At 42.9% G+C, this 27351-nt stretch overlaps 1 protein-coding gene across 1 annotated transcript in view; it reads left to right on the top strand.

The window, feature by feature from the left end:
* Window positions 1-27351, top strand: part of CCDC6 (coiled-coil domain containing 6) — a gene marked incomplete at its 5' end in the record, with an annotated part of 134956 nt that overhangs the window by 24620 nt on the left and 82985 nt on the right.

Below are 27351 nucleotides of genomic sequence, written 5' to 3'. Positions count from 1 at the left end.
CCGGTGTATTCAAGGTCTCTGGACATAAACCGGGAACCTTTGTGTGTGGGTCAGCCTTACAGAGCTGCACCAATGTTTCACGGCTGTGCCAATATCCGGCCGCTGGATGCCATCCGGACTGTGTGTCCCAAGGGTCTCCCTTTACTTGTCCACATGATTCCAGCTCCTTCCCCCTTTCTTTCCTGCTAAGGCTGCCAGAGAGAACTAGGCTCTTGGCTTCTCCCTGTGCATGGGGTCAGGCATCACTTGGTATCGTTTCGGGGCTTCACTTTTCTCCTTAGTTTACTGAGAAAGCTTGCCGAGAGTTCAGGGTTTGCAAACTGGTGGCCTCCATTTGGCCTCTGGGTGAGTAGTTTGGCTCCAGAGCTTTGGAAAGACTGAGAGGGTGTAGGAGGGTGTGCATTCCACTTGGTCATAGGCAGCACCCCTCCTCGTTTTGCTTTTCTGCAGCTTCACGTGCTGTTTCCTTCCCCATCTGATGGCAGTTGAGTTTGAGACCCCTGGAGTATGCTGAGAATAATGACTAAAGAAACCAATGTGTACCAGCTTGATTTAGCTCTTCTTTTTTGTAAGAGATTTTTTCTATAGGGTATGCGTGTTTGCCAGAGAGACAGGGATACAGAAAGCGAGAAATCACATCCCCCCACCCCGGAGGGGGGGATGGACATGCCGCAGTCATTCAAGGGAGGCATTGTGGAGCAGGAAGAAATGAAATAAAATGGCCGTTTTTGTCCTGGGTAGTTGAACACTGTGCAGACAACAGAATGCTGGAGGATGCATAGGCTTTCAAGTCAACCAGGCTGATGTGAGTAAAGGACATTTCATGGGGAAGGAACAGCATGGACACGGCTTGAACCAGCAGGCTCCATGTGTAGCATCCCATGCAGCTCTGAATGACTGGAGTGGTACTTGAGGCCTATCCTGTCCTCCTTTCTTCTGCCTCAGAAGCCCGTCCTAGAGGATGCTCTCTCATGTGTCCATTATCAGTTATGGCTGATGAGTGTCTTCCTGCTGGAAATGCCAGGTAGTAAGCTCTGCACCTGCGTAGCTTCGTGGCTAGCTGCTTCTGACTCAGAGTATGCACAATGTAACTAGTGTTGAGCAGCTTGGGATGCCTCATAGTAGGGGTCCCAGCTCTTGGGCCACAACCCATACCAGCCCATGGCTTGTTAGGAACTGGGCCACAATATAGGAGGTGGGCCAGTGGCTGGCCAGCGGATGAGCTTGTGAAGCTTCGTCTGTATTTACAGCCGCTCCCCATTGCTCACATTATTGCCTGAGCTCTGCCTCCTGTCAGATCGGTGGTGCTGTTAGATTTTCATAGGAACGTGAACCCTGTTGTGAACTGCTCATGCGAGGGACCTAGCTTGCATGCTCCTTGTAAGAATCAAGTGGCTGATCTGAGGTGGAGCTCAGCTAGCACTGGCAAGTGGCAGCAAATACGGCATTGTGGTGAATTGCATAATTATTTCATTATATATTACAAAGTAACAGTAAAAATAAAGTGTACAATAAGTGTACTGTGCTTGGATCATCCTGAAACTACTTTGCCCCATGCCTTCCCATTCATGGAAAAATTGTCTTCCATGAAACCAGTGTGTTGTGCCAAAAAGACTAGGGACTGCTGCCTCACAGCATGGAATTAGTTCATAGCCAGTCCCCGTGACACCCAGGCCCAACTCTGACAAGGATGCCGATGTCCCGGAAGGAGTGACTGCCCACATTCATGACTTAGAGACCTGTCTTGTGTTTTGGATGTCCAGCACACAAATCAGACTGCTAGAATATTTCTCATATTCTGCTGTGAAGTTTGTTTTTTATGATGATAGTGGATTTTGTTTAAACTTGTATTATTATGGAAACTTTCAAGCAAACATGAAAGTACAGTGAATCTACATAACCACCAGCTTCACCAGTTACTAACACATGGTCAATCCTGAAATAAAGTCACCCATAAATAATTCAGCTGCCTCTCTGTAAGGACTTTATAACTGCTGTGCCATTATCACATCTAACAAAACAAGCAATAATTCCCCTAGTGATTTTGCATTTGGAAGGTAAACAGCACAGGCTTTTCTGAGATCAAATGCATTATCCTCGCTTTCTTTCTGCTTTAAGCCTTTACCCCTGTGCCCCAAGGCTGCTGTCCAGATCTAACTCTTCTCTTTTTCCCTAAAGCTGCTGACAGTAGGCTTTGGGACTTTTACCTGGTACTAGTCCTCCAAGCATTCCAGTCATACTGGCTCTGTTCTTACTAAGGTATGCAGGCTGCCTTCCCAGCCGCCATGGTACATAGCAGTATGAACTCCTGGTCGCCAGTTCCCGTGTGCGGAGCAGGCATCCTGGGTTTTGTGGCTCCACTGTGAGAAATCTGAAGTGAGGCATCCAGTGCAGTCTTCCCTGGAAGCTTTGAGCTTAGAAATGTCTGATGAGCATCCTGGGGCAGTTGTGCTCATGGAAGATGGACTGGCATCTACGGCTTCCAGACGTCCGGCATGGTGTGTGTGTAAAACCATACAGGGCAGGAGAGCACCAGACAGGAAGCTGTGGGCAGTGTGTGCAGACAGACGTCTTCTGGACAGGTATGAAAACGAGCGGGGCTTGCCAGGAACGTCCAGCTCTCAAGCCCGCAGCTTGGCAGCATCTGTACAGTGGTTTCAGTTGAGGGTCACAGCAAATCTGAGGGATAAGTAGTGAGAGTCTAACCGTGAGGACAAAGGATCTAAGGTTCAGGTGAAACATCATGAAATGACTGGACAGGGAACAGTGCCAGAAATGGTAGAGGCCCGACTGCAGGGCCAGGTTTCCTCTGCTCTGTTAGCTCCTGGCAGAGAAGGAAAAGAGGGTCTGGCAATTCAGTATTCAGAAGCAGAGAGGATTGAATTCCAGCATTTCTTAGCAATTCCAAAATTGCTTTTGGCTCAGCAACAGTTTAGGAACTTCTGACTTATGCATTTGTGAATACACATTAATTTTACCTGAGGCTTGAAAGCATGCTGTCCTTCTAAAATGCTCTTTTACTTTTTAATTGAATCTTTTACTTTTTAATTGAATTTTTTGAGTAGGAAAGGCATCACGTGGCATGCGCTCCCCTTCCCTTAACACAGAAGATAGCGTAACTTTGTTCTGTGTCTGTTCGACCTCAGTGTCTGTTCGACCTCATTTAATTAGATTTTGCTGATTTTTCTGTATCAGCACATTGATTACTTTCTTACTCTGCTTTTTCAAATTTTTTTTTTAAATTCCATGAGTGAGAAAGAAACAGGATAGAGAGATACAGTGTAACCTGAGAAAGCCTCAACATTGTTCTTCCCCCCAGCACCACCCCCGACCCCTCCCCCCAGCCCCAGCCAGCTTCGGTCATGGGTACATGCGTGTGCCTGTCGTACTCGGGGATGTCTTCAGACGTGAACCCAGAACCCTTCCCCATGGGTCAGCCTGGCAGAATGTCTGTTTTGTCTCTGTGCCAGCCGTGTCTCCTGTCATTCTTGTTTTACAGTTGCATAGTAATCTGTTGTATAGATAGCTCTTACCAATGGGTAATTTGTTTTTGGGCTTTGAGCTCCTAATATTGCAGTAGCTTTGAATGTAGATCATTTTGTATGCGAGTGAGAATATCTGAAGGAATAGTTCTAGCAAAGATGTTTTAGTCACTCTGAAACTATTTCCTTATCCTGACTCACTTCATCTTCAAGTAAAGTAGTCAATATTAAAGTAGCTGCTATTAATCTTCTTCCATATTGACCAATCTTCTTTGTTTCCTTTACAGATAAGGAAACTGAGGCTCAAGAGTGGGTTGGGCGACTTGCCCAAAGTCACACCCTAAAGGGTGGCGGAACTCACACCTAGGCAAACTGACTCTGGAGGAAATCCTTTACTTTGTAATACTGCCTTTCTGAGTAAATTCTCAGAAGTGACATTGCTGGGTGCAATGCCCTATATATGTGTACTTTGAATAGATGTTGCTAAATTGCTCTGGGCAGGCCTGTACCAATTTACACTCCATTAGCAAGATATGAGAGGGAACTTGTATGTCCCATACTGTGCGATAGGGTTTGTTCAAACTCGGGTTTTGCCCATGTGGTGATTTGAAGATGGCGTGGTGATGCTGTCTGTATTTCTCTCTAGTAGATGAGCCTGTTTTTCTGTTTGTAAGAACCTTTTGTATTTCTTTTTCTGAAACTGACTAGTTCACATGTTTTCTCATTTGTCTGTTAGGACCTTAATCTTTTTCTTACCTATGTTTCTCAGCTTTCTTTATATTACAGTGACCTGCTCCTTTTTCCAGTTTTGAGTTGCAGACAAATTTTCCACTTGTCATTTCATTTATCATTCGAGTTGGCTTTTAGTGATTCTTGGTTACAAGAAAGTTTCTTTTATGCTTTTTTTTGTTTTTTTTGAGAGCTTTTTTGGTAAAGGCTGCGTGCACTCACCAGAAAGACAGACCGAAAGACAGAAAGTGAGAAATCACCACCCCCCCACCCCCCGCCAGGGGAGATGGCCACACCGCAATCTCTTCTCCTCTATTGTCCTTTCGGGATCTTGGGCACACATGTGCCTGGCATGAGTTTAAGGCACCAGGTCCAGGACTCAAACTGAGGTTGACTACACAGGAGTCCAGTGACATAGCCATTATGCTAACTGCTCGTCCCTCTTTTATGCTTTCTTAATGTCATTTATATTCTACAGGAAATACTGCTAAGATGTTATGGTTAAACTTTATTGCGTATCTACTGTTCTGGAAAAAAACCCAGAGTGGTGTTTTTGTTTAAATGATTATACAGTGAATTTAAGAGAGCTTCAGAAGAAATCAGAAGAACAATGCTAGCTAGATACTCTTAAATTGCATTAAATTGTGAACTCACAGCTGAAGATTAGAGGCTCATCTCCTGGTGTCATTTTTCTCCTTATCTTTCATTACAGTAACACTTTATATTTCATGTTAGAGCTTGAATTAGGATAAATCCCCATGTGACTAGTTGATCAATTACTGAATTGTCTACGTTTTAGACATTGTAGCTCTTTTCTCTTTCCAGAAGCTTCTTAAATGGACTCATGTTTAATTAGCATTCTTTCTCTATCCTGGTCAGTTTCAGGCACTGTTTATCTGGTGGTTTTATTTTACCGTGCAGTATTTTCCATTTCCTCTACTTACAGATGGGTTTAAAGTTCTGGACCTTAAATTTAATTTCCTTCTAAACTGGCTAATCTTTGTTCGTCTCACAAATAGTGCAACTAGTACAAATATTACAATATTATCTTTCTTCATCTCACGAATATTACTGAGAATGTTCTATTTTGCGTGTGAGGTACCATTCTAAGATTTGGGGACAGTCCCTGGCTTTTGGAACTTACATTCTAACAGGGAAAAATGGAAACCAGACAATTGATTTCACAATTACAGAATTAAAATTGTGATAAATACTTCAGAACACATGTGTGTGGTTCTTGGAGGATATGGTAGAAGAACTGAGCTAGTTCAGGGGAGCCAAGGAGAGCTTCTCTGAAGTAACATGTAGGTTCCTATCATTTGTGTGTAGTTTAAACAGTTAACCCTGTAGAGGATTGCTGAAAGAATATTCTGGGCCAAGGGAACAGGCCATGCAAAAATCCTGAAAGCAAAAGAAGCATGGCAAGTTTGAGGAACTGAAAGGTGAATGTGGTCTGAGTGTGATGATTGGGAGGTGGCCTGAGGAAGGATCTGGAAGTGGGGGGGGGGGCAGGTCTGACAAGACTCATAGTTCTGCATCTTGAATTAAACCAGAATCTAATCAAAAAGCAATGCAGGCATCTGTGCTTAAATTAGGAGTAGGTTGAACCCTTGTCAATCCAGAACTCTCTTCAGTTGAATACATTTGACCTGCAAAAATGGCACTTTGATCCTTTTTTTTTTTTTCCTCATTAGGATGTATTTTTTTTTTTTTCCGCTATAGGGCACGTGCGCTCGCCAGACAGACAGAGACATAGAGACAGAAAGCGAGAAATCCCCCCCCAGGGAGGGTGGTCACGCCACAATCCCTTCTCCTCCATTCTCCTCTCGGGCTCTTGGGCACGCACGCACACGCGCCCGGTGTGAGTTTTAAGCCACGGGGTCCGGGACGCAAACCACTATCGACTACGTGGGAGTCCAGCAACATAGCCATTACGCTAACTGCTGGTTCCCTCATTAGGATATATTTTTGCCAACAGTCTTAATGTTTGTTTATTTACTTTTATTCTTATTTTTTCATTTGAGTAGAGCGACTGTGATAGAGAAGGTGAGAAAGCAAGCTGCCAGGTCTGAGACTCAAACCACAGTAGGCCATGTGTGAGTCTAGCACCTTAACCACCACACTGTGTGCCAGCCCCAGTCTTCATGTTTTAAAATCTAGATGGGGGAAAGAGATGTACTGCTGGTTAAGCAAGCCTCCTGGCCTGGCTTGGGGAGAAAGAATGAAGCCGAAATGACTGCAGATAGATAGTAAATGTATCCAAAATGGATTTATCTGCTCCTCCCCTGGTTCACACTTCATTCTCTGGCATTTCTAAGTTTAAGGGTGAGTTCTGGTCATTCTGAAAGCTTTTATTTTTTTTTCCTGTGCAAGTGAAAACATACCCTCTACCATCCCATCTATTTGATTCATCGATCCTGTGTATTGGGATCTCACACCTGTCCTTGAGATTCACTGACATTAATGTGTTGAAGAGTCCTTTAACCTAAGAGTGAGTCCAAGACTTCCTTATTAGTGCTGAGTAGTTTTGTGTCATAGTTAATCTCTGCAGTGTCTCACACAAATGTTTTGGACATTGGCTGGCTATGTTGGGATGGGAAGGAGGCCTAGAAGAGAAGGTAGATTAGCTGGAAATACAAATCTAAAAAGGCCAGAGGCTGGAGTCCCAGAAGAGATTAAAGTGAGTGGGGAGGAATAATTAATATTATTAGATAGGCAGGTGTCCGATGTAGGAAAATTCCCTCATGCATGGATCTGCCACTGGGAAGGTAAATAAAGAATCAGGTTATCTAGATGTGGTCTTGTTCTGCAGAGAGTACCAGGAGCCAGAATAGGATTTGCTTACTTAGGAAATTTGTAAGGAAATACTTGTTTCCTGCCCAGAACTGTTCTCTGTCTTTGTGTGTTGGTGTGTTTAAGTATAGGTGAAGAATACCCACTGCTATCTCTCCCAGAATACATGCTGTATTCTTTCTTCACTCTGTCCTATCTTTAATTATTATTGACTGCTCTTCTCTGATCCTTAGTGCCAAGCCCTCTGCTGTTAGTTACTCACTCTCCAGTGTTTTGAGACTCATGCCTCATTAATATGTCCTAACACATGGGTTCCATTTTTAACTTTGAAACAGTTTTATATTTTATGACAGGTAGGTTTTAAAAAATTAAGTATGATGCATTTGGTACTCAAGCCATAAAAATCTAAAAGCTAAGGCTCTCTCACCCTGACCCCAGTTTGTCTTCATGGAGGTAACTGTTGTTTTAAGTTCCTTACGCATTTTAAGTGTTTTCCTGGATACGTTTCATGCACATACAAGTGTGCCTATATTGTCCTCTCAGAGAACCCAGAAATGGGAGCACATTGTACGTGCTGGTCTGTATCTTCATTTTTTTCCCCACTTAACACATCTCATTAGTTTATTCCTTTTAGTGGACATAGACCTGCTACATATTCCTTTCAAGGGCGTGCTGTCAGGTATTCCATGAAATAGGAGAACTGCTTTTATTTCACTCTTCCTCTGTTGGTTGTTTCTAATCACTTGCATATTACAAATAAAGTCACAATAAGCATTCTTTAAATCATTTTAAACATAAATCTTAGCAGGGGTTCATATAATCTACAGGATAATCCAAAAGTAGGATGACCAGTTCAAAAAGTATGTGCTGTGGGACCAGCAGTTAGCGTAATGGCTATGTCGCTGAACTCCCATGTAGACGACTGTGGTTCGAGTCCCAGATCCAGTGTCTTAAACTCATGCCGAGCCAGTGTCTTAAACTCATGCCGGGTGTGTGAGCATGCATGCGTGCCCAAGATCCTCAGGGGAGAATGGAGAAGGGATTGCGGTGTGGTCATCCCCTCTGGGGGGTGATTTCTCGCTTTCTGTCTGTCTCTCTGTCTCTGTCTTTCTGGCGAGCGCACGCACCCTATAGCAAAAGCCTCTCCAAAAAAGAAAAAAAAGTATGTGCTGTATAAATTTTGTTGTGTTCATTTGGGGAGTAGTAAGTCATCTTTTGTTTATTGCCATCTCTCTCTTGACCTGAAATCTTTTCCTTTTCTTACACTCTTTTCTTTGTTCTGTAGGAAGAAACAGGTTGTGTTCTTTGAGGTTTGAAGGGATGTTTTTTATTTTTAAAAAGCTGCCATGTTGATTACATTGTTTACCCAGAAACTCGGTCAACTTTCTTATTGAAAATTCCTGTCTTGCCTAAATAACTTAGAAGTACATGAGAGAAAAGGGTCATGTGACTTTTATTTCCAAACATTCCCCGTAGTAAATCTGTAGATATTGGAAATTCAAAACTATTAAATAGAGCCCCATAGGAGACCTGTCTCATCTTAGTGTGGAGCACTCTCTCAAGTTACATAAAAAGGGGGTGGTTTTGGGCCTGCTCCATAGTGCAGCTGTTAGGCTCTGTGCAGAGGAAGCTAGGTCCCAAATGACCAACGAGGGTTTGAATCTTGGTCTTGGGTTTGAGTAACACACTGGGCATGCAGGTGTGTGCCCAGGATCCCGACAGGATAGAGAATCGGAGGAAAAGGGACTGCAGTATGACCAGGTACAGTGGGGGATTTTCTCTTTCTCTCTCGGGCACAGAAAATGAAAAGAAAAAGAAAAGAAAAAACGAGGTGGTGTTCCTTGTAAAATGTTAGAAAATGTTGGGAAATTTGTTTAAACTTGGGGGCCCTGTCAAAAGTGAGAATTTTGGACTCTGATAACACACTAAACTGTATCTAGGTGTACTGTATACAGAGAGTGTCTTAAAACAGGCTCTACCTTGATCACTGTCGGTTCACATGACAGGAATCTTAGTCCTCTGATCTCAAATTTATTTTAGGGAGTTTTAGAGCAAAATGGATTTCCTCATTAACTATATAACCTATTGAGCTCACTCCAGTTTGTGTAAGTCAAACCAATAAAAAGAACATAAGCTTTTAATATTATTCACTTGGACAGGATTTGTAATGAGAGCAACCTTGCATAAAACTCTAGTTCATTAGATTTTTTTTATTAATGATTTTATTTTAACTTTGTTTATTTAAATTTGACCAGAGAGGGGAGGGAGAGAGAGAAAGAGCGGGAGAGAGAGGTTGTGAGAGAGAGAGAGAGAAAGTGAGAAAGCAAGCCATCAGGTCCGGGACTTGAACCGTGGTTGGCCACGGGGGAGTCCAGTGTCCTTAACCACCCTGTTACCTGCTAGCCCAGTGTTTTTGTTATTTTTAACTCATGCTTGCTTAGGTTTAATTAACAGAATTGGGTAGAACGAAAAAGAAGGCAAAAGGAAGTCCGGATTTCTAAATGCACAGCCTCAGGAGGGAGGTGATGGCCTCCATGGAAGGTATTGGCGAGAGCAGCTCATCTGGGTACATCTGAGTACATCCTGGTATTTGACTCTTTCAGCCTTTGCAAGGTATGGAGCCATCGTTTCACTCCGGAGTTGTAAAAGGGAGAGGTTGTTTTCCTTCCTTGTTCCCTGTCTCCAGCTTCCAATGTCACATTTCATGCACTGCCATATTTTAGTCTTTTGCGTAACTGATATGTTTGCTTGCTGTTGATAAGACAGAGAAACGGAGACTAGAGAGACCACAGTGGGCAACCTTACTTGATGTGACACTTTGGTGTCCCTGTGACTTGTTATATTTTGTGGGTAAGAATATATCCTTTTTTTCTTTTTCTTACTGAACTACAAAAGGTTTTGATTAAAAAGTAGACAAATCATGGGCCAGCAGGTGGTATGGTGGTTAAGGTACTGGACTCCCACATGGCCATCTGCGGTTTGAGTCCCAGACCTAGGGGCTTCCTTTCTCACTTTCTGCCTGTCGTTCTCTCTCATGAGCATATGTGTTCTGTAGCAAATTGAAATAGAAAATTAATAATAATGATAATTCTTTTAAAAAAACGTAGACAAATCAGTGCATTGAACAGCCTTTTTTAGTTTTCACCAAAACTGACTAGGATTTTTGTTTTTTTTTTTAAAGGATTTTGCCGTAAGGCATATGTGCTTTCCGGAGAGAGACAGAGACAGACAGACAAAGTTAGAAATCGACCCCTAGAGGATACCGCAGTCCCTTCTACATTCTCCTCTCAGGATCTTGATATACATAGAGACCCATGTCCGGTGTGATTTTCAAACCACTGGGTCCAGGACTCGAACTGTGGTCAGCCATGTGGGAGTCCAGTACCTTAATCATTACGCCACATGCTGGCCCCACTGACCAGTTTTTAATGTACCCCTCCCATATCACCACTCTGTCTCTTCTACTTCCCCCTTTCCCTCCCTCCCCTACCTTTCTCCCCTACCTCCCCTACCTTTCTCTTCCCCTTTGCCTAACCTTCTGAAAGTAGGTTTCAGATAGCAGGTCACTCCATTTTCTTGTGTGTCTCCCAGGGACAGAGACATAGAGTGAGAATGTTTTTGAGGCTACTGTCTACCCTGCCATGCAGTGTCCTCTCTAGAGGGCCTCACAAGAAATTATTTTCTTAGGTCTTAATACCAAGGAAAGCTGCTCAGTTAGGGGGCAACAAAAACGGCTGAGCAACGAGGACCCTTGGTAGCCAAGTTTTCCAAATGCACAGGACCTTCGAGTTGGTATCTGTGTAACTTTAACTTCTGGTTTTGTTTGGTTCAACTTTTTCTTCCCTTTGACCATTGATACCTCCTTTCTTTTTGAAATTTTACAGGCAAAAAAGCCCCTGCCAAGTTTAGAATGAATTCGTGTATAAAAATGAGCTCAAAATGAATCTGTGATTACAGTAAACCCTCCGCTAACACCAAAGAGAAGAAAGGGTCCTTCCTAACTGTCTCACCTCCTTATGTCCTTTGGGGAACGCTGAAACAAAGCAGGTGGAATTTCCCCTCTGTAAGCCTCAGCACTTTTCTTTTTTCTTTTGAATGTTCTGCCTTGATTTTCATCTTAAAACCATTGTTAAGTCTTACTGGACAGGTCACACTCCAGCTAACATCCATTTCACAGGGAGGGAGGGCCCTGGGCCTTTTTGGGTTAGAGATAGCCCTGCCTTCTCTGGCTTCTTGTGACTTTCCCTGCCAGGGGCCAGCGATAGTGGTGGGAAGTGAACACCACCTGTGGTTACTAGCGTCTGTGAATGCAGGAAACAGAGTGCTGGCTGAATGGTCCATTCAGGGGCTGCTGCATTTAGGGAGCCATTGATGATGGGTGTTAATCATGGAAGACCTTGTAGAAGTGGTCTAAAGAAACCCAGTGAGACTAGAGGGTCCTGGTTAGGGGAGGAGGGAGGTAAAGGGAGTGTGACACGGATCAGTCAGTTAATGACCAGCTCTATGATTGCTTGTCGGAAGGGAACCTTCTCATCATTCAGAGCAGACCAGCTCTGTCTGAGTTGCCTAGAGGAGATGCTGGACAGAGTGGGTGGCAGGACATCCAGTTGGTCGAATCACCGTGTACTGCAGTACTTAGCCTGGTGCACACAACACGAAAGGACCCTATGAATAGAAGCAGTTATTCTCATTAACAGATGGAAAATGTTCAGATACTGGTCTAATAGGGCTGGCAGATGGCCTGGTGGTTAAGGTGTTGGACTCCCTCATGGCCTACTGTGGGTTTGAGTCCCAGACCTGGTGACTTGCTTTCTTATTTTCCCTCTCTCTTTGGCCAAATTGAAAAATGATGATAAACAAAAATTAAGTGAAATAATTCTTGAAAAAAAAAAAAAGTCCAGGGACCAGCAGATGGAGTAATGATTATATCACTAGACTCCCACATAGTGGACTGCAGTTCAAGTCCTGTCCCAGTTTGAATCCCAGCAGCCTAAAACACGCTGAGGGTCTGTGCCTGTGTGCCCAAGATTCTGAGAGGCAAATGGAGGAGAAGGGATTGCGGCATGGCCGTCTCCCCTGGGAGGGGGTGGGTGATTTCTCAAGCTTTCTCTTTATCTCTCTGGCACTTTATAGCAAAATTGTCTCTCTTAAAAAAAAAAGTCCTTTTCCCAGTAAGTCCGTCTCTGGGAACACTGGTCTGAATGGTGGGTGTATGCTGCCTCTGGAGCTTCATCTAACTGGACGCTGCTCTGCAGTGCTATTTCCTCTTTTCCCTTTTTTTCTAAAATCTCGTTTGATGTATGATCTACATAATATGTAGATATGACAAATGTATAGCTGAGTGAATTTTTTACCGGTTGAAGACTCTTGTGTAACTTGTACCCCAATCAGGAAATGGAACATTGGTAACCTTCAGGGTAGCTCCTATTCTGAGCTTGAATTCTCAGACTGAAATCCCACAGTCTGTACTCTTTAGTGTTTAGTGTCTGTCTTCCAGTGCTATGTCTGTGAGATTCCCTTTTTTTTTTTTTTAGAAGAGGTTTTTTCTTTAAGGTTGCGTGCGCTTGTCAGAAAGAGACAGAGACAGAGAGACAGAAAGTGAGAAATCACCCCCCAGGGGGGATGACCACGCCGCAATCCCTTCTCCTCCATTCTCCTGTCGGGATCTTGGGCACACATGCACATGTGCCTGGCGTGAGTTTAAGCCGCTGTGTCTGGGACTCAAACCACGGTCGACTACATGGGAGCCCAGTGACATAGCCATTACGCCAACTGCTGATCCTGAGATTCCTCTATTATTTATCTCTTCCTTTTTGAGAGCTAGTCTCTGAACCTAGAGTGCCAATTATGCTACAGGACTGTAAAATCCCTTATTGTATAGTTAGGATTTTCAGAACTTGTAAATTTGGAAAATGTGGTCCATTAGGTGTCATCTCAGTTTGCCAGGTTTTGAGCTGTAGAAGAAAAAAGCTTGGATTTTCAGGTTTATTGGTATAAAGGACTCTATATTTTAATGGAAGGGAAATGTCTTCGGTATTTTTAATTTTTTTTAGTGGAGTAAAAATCTTGATGCATTTAGCGTCTTTGCCAAAGATACTTTGCCTGTAGATGTAACATATTTCTATGCAATAGCTCAGAGCCTTACAAGTTTATTTGCAAATGAAGTTAAATTTGGTTTTATCAAAATGTAGGCATATGGCAGATCTTAAAGGTGAAGGAAATGAGAAACATAAAATGATAAGTCAGTTTTGACTTTCAGTCAGAGACAACCAGGAACATACCTGTTCTTGAGTGAATTGGATTCATTACTCATTGTACCGAGAGAGAGACCGTTACTGGGAGAAAGTGTTAGAACCCTTTAAGGACTTTGGGCTTTGGTTGGGTGATCTTGGGGAAGCCCTGCAGAAGTAGAAGTTCTTCTTATTTTGGGTGTTTTCAGAAAGTGGAAGCAATTCTGTGATTGGGTATCTCAATAAATCTTATCTACAGCGAGAGCAAATTAGAGGGACGCTAAAGCTATAATTGGCAAAGAAATAGCTGTCACTCATTTTAGCTCAGAGAAGGGGATGTCTGGTATTTAGTGGGTTTCACGGTGATCTTGTCTTGTCCCACCTTACCATGGTTTAGAGTCCCTTGTTCACTAGAGATGTTTTATGAGATTGTTTCTGTCTTACAGGAGAACGGTGTGTCTTAGCTTTAAGTGCCAGATAGGTTTGCAGTAACACTGAAGCCTTAGTTGTGACCATCAGACCAGCTCCTGGATACCAGGGGCTGCTTTCTGTTTCTCCAGGGAACATTTCTAAGCTCTTGTTGTTCATAAATCTGTATTTAATAATATGGGTCTTAAGATTTTTTTTTTTTTTAAAGAGTTTTGCTATAGAACGTATGTGCTTGCCGGAGACAGAAAGTGAGAAATCACCCACCCTCCAGAGGGGATGGCCACACTGCAATCCCTTCTCCTCCATCTCCTCTCGGGATCTTGGGCATGCATGCACACATACCCAGTGTGAGTTTGAAGCCGCCAGGTCTGGAACTCCAACTGTGTTCCACTACTTGGGAGTCAAGCGGCATAACCATTACATCATCTGCTGGTGTCAAGATTGATCTTTAGTAAATACTTAGTCTTTAAAATATTAAATAAGTATTCTGAACAGAAAGCCTATTGAGAACATTACCCTTTAGGTCCTTACTTTTGGGCTTTTAAAGTGATGAGGGTCAAATCTGGTTATATTTTTTTTACCTTGTAAAATCATGTGACTGGTAATTGCTTAATCATACTTGACCCTTCTCTCCTTACCTGTTGAGTGATCATAATTCAGTGGCCCAAGTGTCTTGTCCCTTTTGATGTGATTTTAGATATTTCAATTAAATAGTAGTGTCTGCTAATATACATGGTACCTACTTCCAAAAAGAATTTAAGGTGGCCAAGATGATGTGCCTTCCTTCCAAGAACCCAAATCACACGTTATCTTTTCCTTTTTGTTCTCTTAGTTTGGCCTAAACGAGTAGTCACATTGTTTAAACTCCATGCCCATAAAGAAAATTTTCTGAGGGAGCCAGGTGGTGGTGGGGCAATGGTGATGTATCTGGATCCACATGGAATAGGGCTTGGGTTCTTATCCCAGGACCTCCCTGGGCATTGTGGTGCAGGGGGCAAGGGCATGCCAGTGATCAGGCCCAACTGAGGTTGGCCAGCCACATGAAGATCCTGTTGGGGTGCCCCGCTCCCCTCCATCGAAAAAACAGATTTGAAACAATTTATTTTCCCCGAAAAGGGCTCTCTATCCATGAAAACCTCGTAGTAATGCCCCATGGAAGTACTGAAATACCTCACTTTGATTGCTTTTAAAAGCAGGGTTTGTGCAGAAGAATGTGATACTTTGATGAGCCCAGTGTTCTGGTTGGTTGTGAAGAGTTAGGAACTTGTGTGTCACATTCTGGTCCCCGGACTCATGTTTTTACATGGGCTAAGAATGACACTTCACTAGCATATGTCTAACTTCTTATGTAACAGAGTTTAACCCTCTGATTTTTGGTGGCTTCTTTTTACTCCTTGAATACCTGTAAAGGTGGTCTTAGCCATGAGGAGCAACCATGTATGATTCTCACCCGGTTTCTTGGAACAGAATGGGAATCTGGCTGATGTGAGTTTCACCTTGCAGTGTATAGCCTGACACTGTTCAAGGGAAGAGAAGGGAACGCAGGTGAAGAGGAGTGCTTGAATCAATTGAATCAAAGCTCAAGTCCACATAAGTGGGTGAAATGAATAAGGGGAGGCTGGAAGGGTAGGTATTTTTGCTATTTATTATAGCACTTCTTGTACACATTTTGAGGTACTGTCTAATTCAAATCTTTTAAATATAATTATTTAATTCCGTTTGTTGTTATTATGATTTTTAAAATTTGACCAGACAGAAAGAGAAAGGGAAAGTGAGAAAGCAAATTGGCAGGTCCAGGACTTGAACCACAGTTGGCCATCTGGGAATCCAGCACCTTTAACCACCACGCCACCTGCCAACCCCATGTCCAGTTTAATTTAGTCTAAACATATAGCCATTTACCCCAATGAAATTTTTTGAAATGACATCGAAATTCCATAGAACCTTCCTTTAGTTATGTACACTCTTGTGATTACTTTACCGCTGTTCCATGTTAGTGACTGTTTTAGGGTCAGCCTGTGGGGTGGTGGTTAAGGCAGCTGGATCCCACATGGATCCCAGACCCAGCAGCCTGACAAACACACCAGGTGCATGTGTTTGTGTGCCCAACATTCTTAAAGAAGGCAGAAGTGAAGAAGAAGGAATTGCAGAGCTATCATGCCCCATGGAAGATGCTTGCTTGGTTGCTCTCTGGTAAATGCATGTACCCTCTGGCAAAATTAAAAAAAGAAAAACAAAAAATAAAGCCCTTTGTCTTGTTATAACTTTATCATAGGTTTTTGATATACCATATGGCCAGTTCTGACAGGTTGTTTTCAAAATTGCCTTAGCTATTAAGATCCTGCCACCCACCCCAGATGCCACATCCCTTAAATCTTTTGGAGATTTTAGATTGGAAAGGATTTACAGCTTTAAAATTTCCAGTTTGTTTATTTATTAAGGTTCAGGTGTTGTGTTGTCTTTGGGTGTTTTTTTTTTTTGGAGAGGGTTTTTGTTATAGGGTGTGTGCACTCGTCAGAAAGAGACAGAAAGCGACAAATCACCCCTTGGGGGGATGGCCATGCCACAGTTCCTTCTCCTCCATTTTCCTCTTGGGATCTTGGACATGCACGCACATGTGCCCAGCGTGAGTTCAAGCGACTGAGTCTGGGACTTGAACCGTGGTCTACTACATGGGAGTCCAGCGACATAGCCATTACGCTAACTGCTGGTCCCAAGGTTCAGCGTTTTTTGTTGTTGTTGTTTGGTTGTTTGTTTTGTTTTAATTTTAGCCCCCTGGTTGTTTTCAGAAAATATTATTCATCACATAGGATTTATAGGTACCCCTCTTATTTTTACCCCCTAAGGTACCTTGTTCTTGCCAATGTGAGAAGGAACTTTTTCTTATTTTGCTTCTCATTGTACTTAGAAGTGATCTTGTTTTGTGTTTTTTGTATGTTGCTTGATTTCTGGTTACCTTAATGAACAACTCTTGGTTGGTTTTCATCAATATCCTTGTACCTTCCCACAGGTACATGATTATTTATAGACTAGAATCCCCTGTTCCTCCTCCAGCCATATCATAATAAAAAGAAACTTGACTTTGGGGCCAGCAGTTGACATAAATGGCTATGTTGCTGGACTCCCATGTAGTCGACCTTGGTTCCAGTCCTAGACCTGGTGGCTTAAACTCATGCCAGGCGCGTGTGCATGCGTGCCCAAGATCCCAAGAGGAGAATGGAGGAGAAGGGATTGCGGCGTGGCCATCTCCCCTGAGGGGGGCGATTTCTCGCTTTCTATCTTTCTATCTTTGCCTCTCTCTGTCTTCCTGGTGAGGGCATGCACCCTATAGCAAAAACCTCTTTAAAAAAAAAAAAAAAAAAGAAACTCGACTTCATGACATTTCCCATTACATGCTGACCTTGGAACCAAACCCTAACATAAGCAACATAAGCAGCACCTCTACTGTATTTCCTTCCTGTTTATTACATTGGCCAGGATGTTCCCATCCAATATCGAATAATGCTGATGGTTACAGCTTTCTTTCTCTTGCTCCCAGCTTTAGTGAGAATGTGCTTTATAAAATATGTTGTCTGATGAAAGCTTTTGGTAGATGCTGGGATGTTGGATGTTTTCTTTGTTGTGTTTGCTATTATAAGCGAGCAGAATTTTATCAGATACTTTGCATCTGTCGATGATCGTATTTTAAAATGTCAGTGTCATGATCTGATACTGAACTCTCTTTTCTGAGATAAGCCTTACTAGGTTATATGTGTTTATTTTAATACATCGCTGCATTCATACTCATTCTGCTAATTTTATTCAAGTTTTTGGTACATCTATTATATAAAAGTGGCATTTGGCTTTTTATTGTACAGTTTGAAAGCAGTGCTATCTTTGTGCAAATTTTTTTTCTTTTTCTTTTTTTTTTTTTAATAGGTACAGTTTATGTAACATGACAGTTAATCTTTGTCTCCAAAGTTTGGTGGAATTTGCCTGTTAAAACACCTGGGCCTGCTGTCTTTTCTAGATAGGGAGGCTTTTCAAAACTATAGGAAACAGTGGTGGGTGAGTAATGGTGGCCGATAACCTTTTTCGTTAGACCGCTGGCGTGTAACATGTCAATGATGTGTGTGTGTTTTCACGACACACGTATCAATGTAGACCTTGCTCACACACATGCTTGGGTCTGCAGTCCTCAAGATTTTTTAGCAACCATTATTTTTTAAGGATTGCAGAATTTGCTGAAGTATTTTGGGAGTTGCATATAGACCCAGGTTGTTGTTTGCACAATATCATCGAGCAGTTTCAGGATGCCACGTGGCAAACTTGAGAAGGCAGAGAATTTGGCTCGGTCAGTTTTAGTCAGTTTGGTACCTACAGAGGTCTTCCTGTCAAATTGGGTAGAGGTTTCTCCTCTAACAAGAGATATTCCCGAAAAACTTTGTCTTCTCCCAGATCACACACTAAAAATAACTAGACTTGAGGGAACAATAGTATTGGGATAGATCACTCTCTCAAACTATGGGGCACTGTGGCTAAGGAACTAAGAAACAGTTCCGTTCATTGGGAGATGTAACCCATGGAGCTTGTGGAGTAGTTTTCAGTGGATCCATAACTTTAAAATGACTGCCAGTACTTGAAGTGGCTACTGTGTGTGCTCAGTCTTTGGAGACAGAAAGATAAAAAAGGTCTTTGTCCTTGAAACTCACCTGGACAAGAGTCTTTGACCGTCTCTGCTTTTTAAGTCTTTTTTGTTCCCTCTGTGTGTTCTTCCTCACCCCTTAGAGATGGGGCTTTTCTCTCCTAGACCTTCCTAGACCTATCATAGATGAGCCGAGCTCTCCCAGACTTGCAATATTTTTTTTAGGTGATAAATAACATTTATTAAAGACAGGGTCATCTACCATTCCTCAAAATCATCTTTTTTTTTTTAAAAAAATTTATTTTTAACTTTATTTACCCATTTATTTCAATTTGACCAGAGTGAGACAGAATGAGAGAGAGAGAGAGTGAGTGATAAAGCAAGCCACCAGGTTCAGGATTTGAACCACGGTTGGCCATGTGGAAGTCCAGCACCCTTAACCACCATGCCACCTGCCAGTCCCACAAATCACCTTTATTATTTCCACTTTAATGTGCTTCCAGTCATTTGTAATGCATTGGAGGGTTGGTGTGACACTTAAAAAAGAACGTGTTTAATTTTATTTATTATTACTATTTCTTAAAAAGAATTATTTTATTTAACTTTATTTATTTTAATTTGACCAGAGAGGGACAGAGTGAGTGAGTGAGAGAGAGATACAGACAGAAAGCAAGCTGCCAGGTCTAGGATTTAAACCATGGTCGGCCATGTGGGAGTCCAGTGCCCTCAACCACCATGCCACCTGCTGACCCCAATTATTATTATTTACTTTACTGTAGGACACATACACTTACCAGAGAAAGAGAGAGAGAATTGAGAAAGCAAGCTGGCAGGTTCGGTACTCAAACTGTCGTTGGCCATGTGGGAGTCAAGTGCCTTAACCCCCATAACAGCTCCTGGCCCCTAGTGTGACTCTTTCAAGCAAGCAAAACTGGAATCATATTGTGGTTACCAATTGATTTTTTTCCTACTAAACAGAGAACCATTTCTACTTTTTTTTTTTTTTCTGAAGAGAGATTTTTGCTATAGTGCTTGTGTGCTTGCTGGAAAAACAGAGACAGAGACAGGAAGCCAGAAATCACCCTGCAGAGTAGGCGTGGGGGAAGGGGGGAAAAGGGACTGCCATTCCGCAGTCCCTTTTCCATTTTCCTCTTAGAGTTTTGGGCAAGCTTGCACATGTGCCTGGCGTGAATTTTAAGCCTCTGGGTCGGGACTCGAACCGTGGTTGACTATGTGGGAGGTCAGTGACATAACCATTATACCATCTGCTGGTCCCTCTACTTGTTCTGAATTATAGCATCATGCTATTCCATCTTCAGGATAAACTATCATTTACTGCTGCCTGTATTAGTTTCCTGCTGCTGCTGTATGACCACAAATTTAGTGGCCTGAAATAACACAAATTTATCATCTTACAGTTTTGTAGGTTACAGGTTGGAAGTCCAACGTGAGTCTCACTGGGTTGAAGTGTTGCAGAGGCTTGCATTCTTTTATGGAGGCTCCAGAGAGATTCCATTTCCTTGTCTCGTCCAACTTGGAGAGGCCACCCACATTCCTTGGTTGGGGCCTCTTCCTTTATCTTCAAAGCCAGTGAAGGCAGGTCAAGATATCACTCTGATTTCTTCTGCCTCCATTTTCCATTTTAAAGGGCCTCTGTGATTGCCTTGGGCCTATTCAGAGAAGGCAGCATAATTAACGTATTTTTGAGGTCAGTTGATTAACAACCTTAATTCCATCTGTTTCCTTAATTCCCCTAGGGCACAAGAGTAACATTTCACAGGTTCTGGGGATTAATACATTGACTTTTTTTTGGGGGGGGGGGAGATTTTCACTGTAGGGCGCATGCGTTCGCCAGACAGACAGAGAGAGACAGAGACAGAAAGTGAGAAATCACCCCCCAGGGGGTATGGTCACGCCGCAATCCCTTCTCCTCCAGTCTCCTCTCGGGATCTTGGGCACGCACGCACACGCTCCCGGCGGGAGTTTTAAGCCACCGGGTCCGGGACACGACCCGCGATCGACTACGTGGGAGTCCAGCGACATCGCCATTACGCTAACTGCTGGTTCCCAATACATTGACTTTTTTTGTAGCGAGAGTCCCTATTTCTGTCTACAACTAGCTTCCTCTTGATGAATTGGTTGTTTTGGATACATGTCAATGAGATTTCTGTGACTATCTACATATATCCAACTCTGTGTATCTCTGCTTATTATTTTAAGGATTGCATCATTTACTACTTAATTCACAGACCACCTTTCTTCTACAAATGGAGTTTTTCAAGTGATCATTTTTTTTTAATTGACAGAGGGTGCATGCAGCCACCAGGGAGAGACAGAGAGACAGGGGAAAAGCAGTTCCCCATCCCCTTGGGGTGGGGGACACAGTCGTGCTGCAATCTTCTCTTCATTTTTGCATTCCTTTGGGGTTTGCGGCACATGTGCATATATACCTGGCATATTTTTCAAGATTCCCAGGCTGGGATTTGACCCACAATTACCATATGGGATTCCCCCCTCTCTTAACCGCTGAGCCTGGGGCCTGCCCTCAGTGTGATCATTTTAATATGTTTATTAAAAATGACCAAAATACTGAAACTCTGTTCTTGGTTGGATGGGATGGAATATTGTTCAGCCGTAAGAAACAATGAGACCCTATTGTTTGTTTCAAAGTGAATAAATATAGAGGATTTACTGTTAAGTAAAGTGAGCCAGACTTTGAAAGATACACACTGCATATCTCTACTTAATATGTACTGACTATCTGCACTCTATGGCAGAAATTGAAAGATATACCCTCTCTAATAGTAGAGAGGGGTAAGTATAGATACCAGAGACTGGAAGGGAGGGAAGTGGGTGGTAGAGAGTGGATGGGAGGGGCAAAGGGAAGAAACATTTAACAGGAAAAAGAATGTCAGTTCTCTGTTAAAAATAAAAAAAATTGCAATTTTTGCTTTATTTAAAAACAAAAAGGCAAATTTATTGATGAGAAATTTTCAGGGGCTAGCAAGTGGTGTGGTGGTTAAAATGCTGGGCTCCCATGTGGCCAACAATGATTCGAGTCCTGGACCTGGTGGTTTGCTTTCTCACTTTCCCCCTCGCTACCTCTGTCTTTTTCTGGTGAGTGGATGTGCCCTGTCTAAAATTAAAATAATAATAATAATAATAATTAATAAATAATTTTTAAAAGTTTAAAAATATTTCAGAAATGGGAGAAAATTCGTTTGCACTTTTGTTACTTCTTATTAAGGTCCTGTCTCACATTATAGTATGTATGTATATATCTGTTTTTGATAGAGGATTCACGAAAGAGAGAAGCATTGTCCACAGAGCTTGGCCATGCTTCAGTTCCCTTCCTCCGGTCCTCCAGTCTGCCAGGATCCTGGACACAAGGGCACATGCCTGCCATGATTTTGGGCAAACTAAGATGGAGATTCACACCACGGTCAGCATGTGGCTTCCAGCTGTGCAGGCCAGTAAGCTACCAAGTGTGCCTCAGGCTGGGTCACATTGGAGCTTATTATATAGCTTGTGCTTTTTGGCATATGAAATGCATGCAGGAGTTTATTGGCATGTATTTGCTAAGTAAATATGTAAGGGAACCAGCATCTACACTTCTTATGCACGCACACTTTGTCAGAAACTGCTTTCTTTTACTTTTTTAGTATCAGATATCAATAGATCTGCCTGAATGACTAACTCTGGTGAATTTTACAGCATTTTGGATGTTGACAGCTGTTTTATGTCTAAATGTGATACTGCCTCAACATCTTTGAAATGTGGAACATTCATTCTCATATAAAACGTGTGAGTTGTGCTTGGGTGGTTTTAACTGCTCTGTTTTGCTAACTTTAAAGGCTACATATGTGCCATATCTCCCTCTCTTTCTCCATTTTTTTTTTATTACAAAAACAGTTTATTACAACAGCTTTGCAAATTTAGATAAATATAATGAGTGAAACCTGCAGTTACTTTGAAATATTCAGAATGAAGTGACATGTTACAATACAGGTCCATAGCCTCTTATTCAGGGACCAGATGAGTTTTAGAATCAAATTTTCTTTGGATGGTGGTGGTGGTAGGGGGTGTATTAGTTTTCCCAGGGCTGCTGTAACAATTGTACTATAGACTGGGTAGCTTAAAACAGAAATTTTGGACCAGCAGGTGTTGTTGTAGTTAAGGCGCTAGACTCCCACATGGTCGACCATGTTTGAGTCCCGGACCTGATGGCTTGAAACACACTGGGTGGTGTGTATGCGTGTGCATCCAAAATCCCAACAGAATGGAGGAGAAGGGATTGTGGCATGGCCATCCCCCCCGCCACCCTGGGAGTGAATTTATCACTTTCCCGTAGACGGTGAGGGCATAAGCCCTATGACAAAAGTCTTTACATACATACATATAGGGAACCAGCAGTTGACGTAATGGCTATGTTGCTGGACCCCCACGTAGTCGACTGCGGTTCGCGTCCTGGACCCGGTGGCTTAAAACTCACGCCAGGCACATGTGCGTGCGTGCCCAAGATCCCAAGAGGAAAGTGGAGGAGAAGGGATTGCGGTGTGACCATCCCCCCTGGGGGGTGATTTCTCGCTTTCTGTCTCTATGTCTATCTCTGTCTGTCTGGCGAGCGCACGCGCCCTATAGTGAAGATCTCTCCCCCCCCAAAAAAAGTCTTTACATACATACATACATACATACATACATACATACAATAGAAATTTATCCTCTCATATTTTTGGAGGCTGTAAATCCCCCATCAAGGTGCTGGCAAGAGCCATGTTCCCTCTGAAGCCTCTAGTGGGAGGATCTTCTTTGACTCTGGTTTCTGGTAGCTGCAGGCATTTATTTCCTTCCCCCACTTCCCCCCCTTTTTTTTTAAAGAGAGGTTTTTGTTTGTTTGTTTTGTTTAATTTTGCTTTTGCTGTAGGCTGCATGTGCTCAACAGAGAGGCAGAGATAGAAAGGCAGAAAGCGAGAAATCACCCTCCAGGGAGGATGGGCACACTGCAGTCCCTTTTCCTCCATTCAGCTCTTGGGATTTTGGGCATGCGTTCACATGTACCCGGTGTGAATTTTAAGCCACTGGATCTGGGACTTCAATCACAGTTGACTACATGGGAGTCCAGAGGTGTAACCATTACGCCATTTTCTGGTCCCACACCAGACAGTCTTTGGAGCTGTCGCAGTTCAGTCTCTGCCTCTGCTGTGACGTGGCCATCTTCTCCTTGTGTGTTTGAGTCTGTTTTCCTTCTTTAAGGGACATTACTAGTCATGTTGGATTAGGGCCCACCCTAATGACCTCATCTCAACTTAATTATATCTGCAGAGACCTGATTTCCAAACAAGGTCACATTTGTAGGTCCTTGGGGTTAGGACTTCAGCTTGCCTTTTTTTTTTTTTTTTTTTTGGAGAGATTTTCACTACAGGGCGTGTGCGCTCGCCAGACAGACAGAGAGAGACATAGAGACAGAAAGCGAGAAATCACTCCCCAGGGGGGATGGCCACGCCGCAATCCCTTTTCCTCCATTCTCCTCTCGGGATCTTGGGCATGCACGCACACGCGCCCGGCGTGAGTTTTTAAGCCACCGGGTCCGGGATGCGAACCGCGGTCGACCATGTGGGAGTCCAGCGACATAGCCATTACGCTAACTGCTGGTCCCCAGCATGTCTTTTTTTAAGGACAGAGTTCCACTCATGACAGGGAGTTGGGGATATGGACAAGGTAGAGAGCACAAAATCACCATGTAAAACTGGACTCTCCAGTGGGTCAAAACGTCCAACGCATCAGCAAAGCATAGGGACAGTAGCACCAAGTGTGAAGATAAAACTGCAAAGAGCCTCACGTCTGTTCACATTAGCTTTGTCAGTCTGGCTGGTTTCTTGCCAAATGGTTTTAGTTTTTGGTGTTCAGTCTTTTGTATTTTATGTTCAAAGGATTGAGGATTTGTGCTAGTTTTTTAAAACCTGAATTTCTAAAGGCAATTAAATAAGGTTTCTTGGAAGTTGTGCTGGGGAGAGTTACTTCTCATGTCTTACCTAATGTGATCTTCTTTTTCATTTTATCCCTTCTCTTTCACTTCTCCCTTTTGACTGGATGAATAAACTCAACTCTGGCTGTCAAGGTGGTGACATAGTTTGACCATGGTATCTTTTATTGTTTAAAAAAAATTTTTTAGAGAGATTTTCGTTATAGGGCACATGTGCTTGCCAGAGATACAGAAGGACTGAAAAAATCACCCCCCTAGGGGGAATGGCCACTCTGCAATTCTTTCTCCTTCATTCTCTCCAGGATTTGTGCATGCACACACATGCACCCAGCATGAGTTTTAAACCGCTGGGTCTGGGACTCGAACCATGGTCAACTATGTGGGAGTCCAGCAGTGTAATCATTACTCCTCTGCTGGTACCAACTACTATGTCTTTATATCCAACCAGAATAGGAAACTTTATGTTGATGGACAAGCAGGTGGTATAGTTTCACACCTGGCAGCTTGAAACTCATGTAAGACATGTGTGTGTGTGTATATGCCTAAAATCCCTAGAGAAGATAATGACCTCATCTCAACTTAATTATATCTGCAGAGACCTGATTTCCAAACAAGGTCACATTTGTAGGTCCTTGGGGTTAGGACTTCAGCTTGCCTTTTTTTTTTTTTTTTTTGGGGAGATTTTCACTACAGGGCGTGTGCGCTCGCCAGACAGACAGAGAGAGACATAGAGACAGAAAGCGAGAAATCACTCCCCAGGGGGGATGGCCACGCCGCAATCCCTTTTCCTCCATTCTCCTCTCGGGATCTTGGGCATGCACGCACACGCGCCCGGCGTGAGTTTTTAAGCCACCGGGTCCGGGATGCGAACCGCGGTCGACCATGTGGGAGTCCAGCGACATAGCCATTACGCTAACTGCTGGTCCCCAGCATGTCTTTTTTTAAGGACAGAGTTCCACTCATGACAGGGAGTTGGGGATATGGACAAGGTAGAGAGCACAAAATCACCATGTAAAACTGGACTCTCCAGTGGGTCAAAACGTCCAACGCATCAGCAAAGCATAGGGACAGTAGCACCAAGTGTGAAGATAAAACTGCAAAGAGCCTCACGTCTGTTCACATTAGCTTTGTCAGTCTGGCTGGTTTCTTGCCAAATGGTTTTAGTTTTTGGTGTTCAGTCTTTTGTATTTTATGTTCAAAGGATTGAGGATTTGTGCTAGTTTTTTAAAACCTGAATTTCTAAAGGCAATTAAACAAGGTTTCTTGGAAGTTGTGCTGGGGAGAGTTACTTCTCATGTCTTACCTAATGTGATCTTCTTTTTCATTTTATCCCTTCTCTTTCACTTCTCCCTTTTGACTGGATGAATAAACTCAACTCTGGCTGTCAAGGTGGTGACATAGTTTGACCATGGTATCTTTTATTGTTTAAAAAAAATTTTTTAGAGAGATTTTCGTTATAGGGCACATGTGCTTGCCAGAGATACAGAAGGACTGAAAAAATCACCCCCCTAGGGGGAATGGCCACTCTGCAATTCTTTCTCCTTCATTCTCTCCAGGATTTGTGCATGCACACACATGCACCCAGCATGAGTTTTAAACCGCTGGGTCTGGGACTCGAACCATGGTCAACTATGTGGGAGTCCAGCAGTGTAATCATTACTCCTCTGCTGGTACCAACTACTATGTCTTTATATCCAACCAGAATAGGAAACTTTATGTTGATGGACAAGCAGGTGGTATAGTTTCACACCTGGCAGCTTGAAACTCATGTAAGACATGTGTGTGTGTGTATATGCCTAAAATCCCTAGAGAAGAAGGGATTGCACATGGCCATCCCTCCTAGGGGGAATGATATCTCACTTTTCCTATCACTGACTGTCTCCAACAAATGCATGTGCCCTATGGCAAAAACATTAGGGGGAAAAAAAAAACCTTTATGCAGAACGTTAGCCCCTTGCTAGAAGTTAAACCTTCCATCCTTCCGTCCTTTGAAACCCACAAAGTCTCTATACATCAACCCTCAACTCATGAAACCATCCTTCTAGTTACACCAAAACATTAGGCCTTTCACCCCCTTTTGAGAGGTTGATTTCCATAGAAAGTCAATGTTCAGAAGCCAAACCTCTAGACTTGAATAAGCAAGCAGTAAACAGGAAGTAGATTGACTAGCACTTTCTCACCTGCAGCTGCACAGAAAATGGACGTGGCTTTGCAGCTACAAATTTAGAAAACAGGTGGTTTGAATTCCCATGTCTTAACTGATTACTGATACCCACGGTTGGGGAATCTGCCGGACAGAACTTCCAGCTGGTACAGAATCTGACACTGTTCAAGCATGTTGTTGTAATTCTTATGGCAGAAAAGTTAGAGATCACTAGAAGGAATGATAGGCAGTCAGGGCATGGCTTGACACTTCAGTGAGATAGGATATTTGTGACATCAAAACATTTTAGAGGAATTTTTAATTACAGAAAATGCAATATAGTAACCGGGATGAGGAATGTGAACCAGTTTTTTTTTTTTTTTAATGTCTAGAGTGTACCTGCGCTTCCCAGGGAACAATGCAGAGACAGAGAGAAAGCACCCCTCAGTGCTGTAGTTATGCCATGATCCGTTCTCCATTTCTCCACTCTGTCGGGATGTTGGGCACACATGTACACCTGCCTGCTGTGTTTTCCAAGCTGCCAAGGCCAGGATTCAAACCATGAAGTCAGCCGTGTGTGATCTGGCTTCCTTAATCGCTAGGACATGGGGCCAATCTGTGAACCAGTTTATAAAATGAATAAATGTAGAGTTCAAAACAGATGGATAACATCCTTTTGTAATTGGCCACTTACTTCCTTTATATTCGAGAGTTCTAATTTTCTGTAATCTATTCTTTTTCCTTTCCTCCCTGTAAGTCCTTTGATGCAGCGGCTTTTTACTTTAGGGAGAGAATTTGTCGTGCTGTCCTTTTTTCCTGCCAAGTAGCAAACGAGGTTGGAGAACACAGTCAGCTGTCTATATATCCGCAGGTTCTATATCCAGGGGTTCTGCATCTGTGGATTAAGCTCACTGTTGATCAAAATATTCAGGAAAAAT

This window comes from Tupaia chinensis, unplaced genomic scaffold (genome assembly GCF_000334495.1).
Source record: "Tupaia chinensis unplaced genomic scaffold, TupChi_1.0 Scaffold000199_1, whole genome shotgun sequence".
Classification (NCBI taxonomy): domain Eukaryota; kingdom Metazoa; phylum Chordata; class Mammalia; order Scandentia; family Tupaiidae; genus Tupaia; species Tupaia belangeri.
The sequence above is the reverse complement of the archived record's forward strand: the minus strand, read 5'-3'. Positions and strand labels throughout refer to the sequence as shown.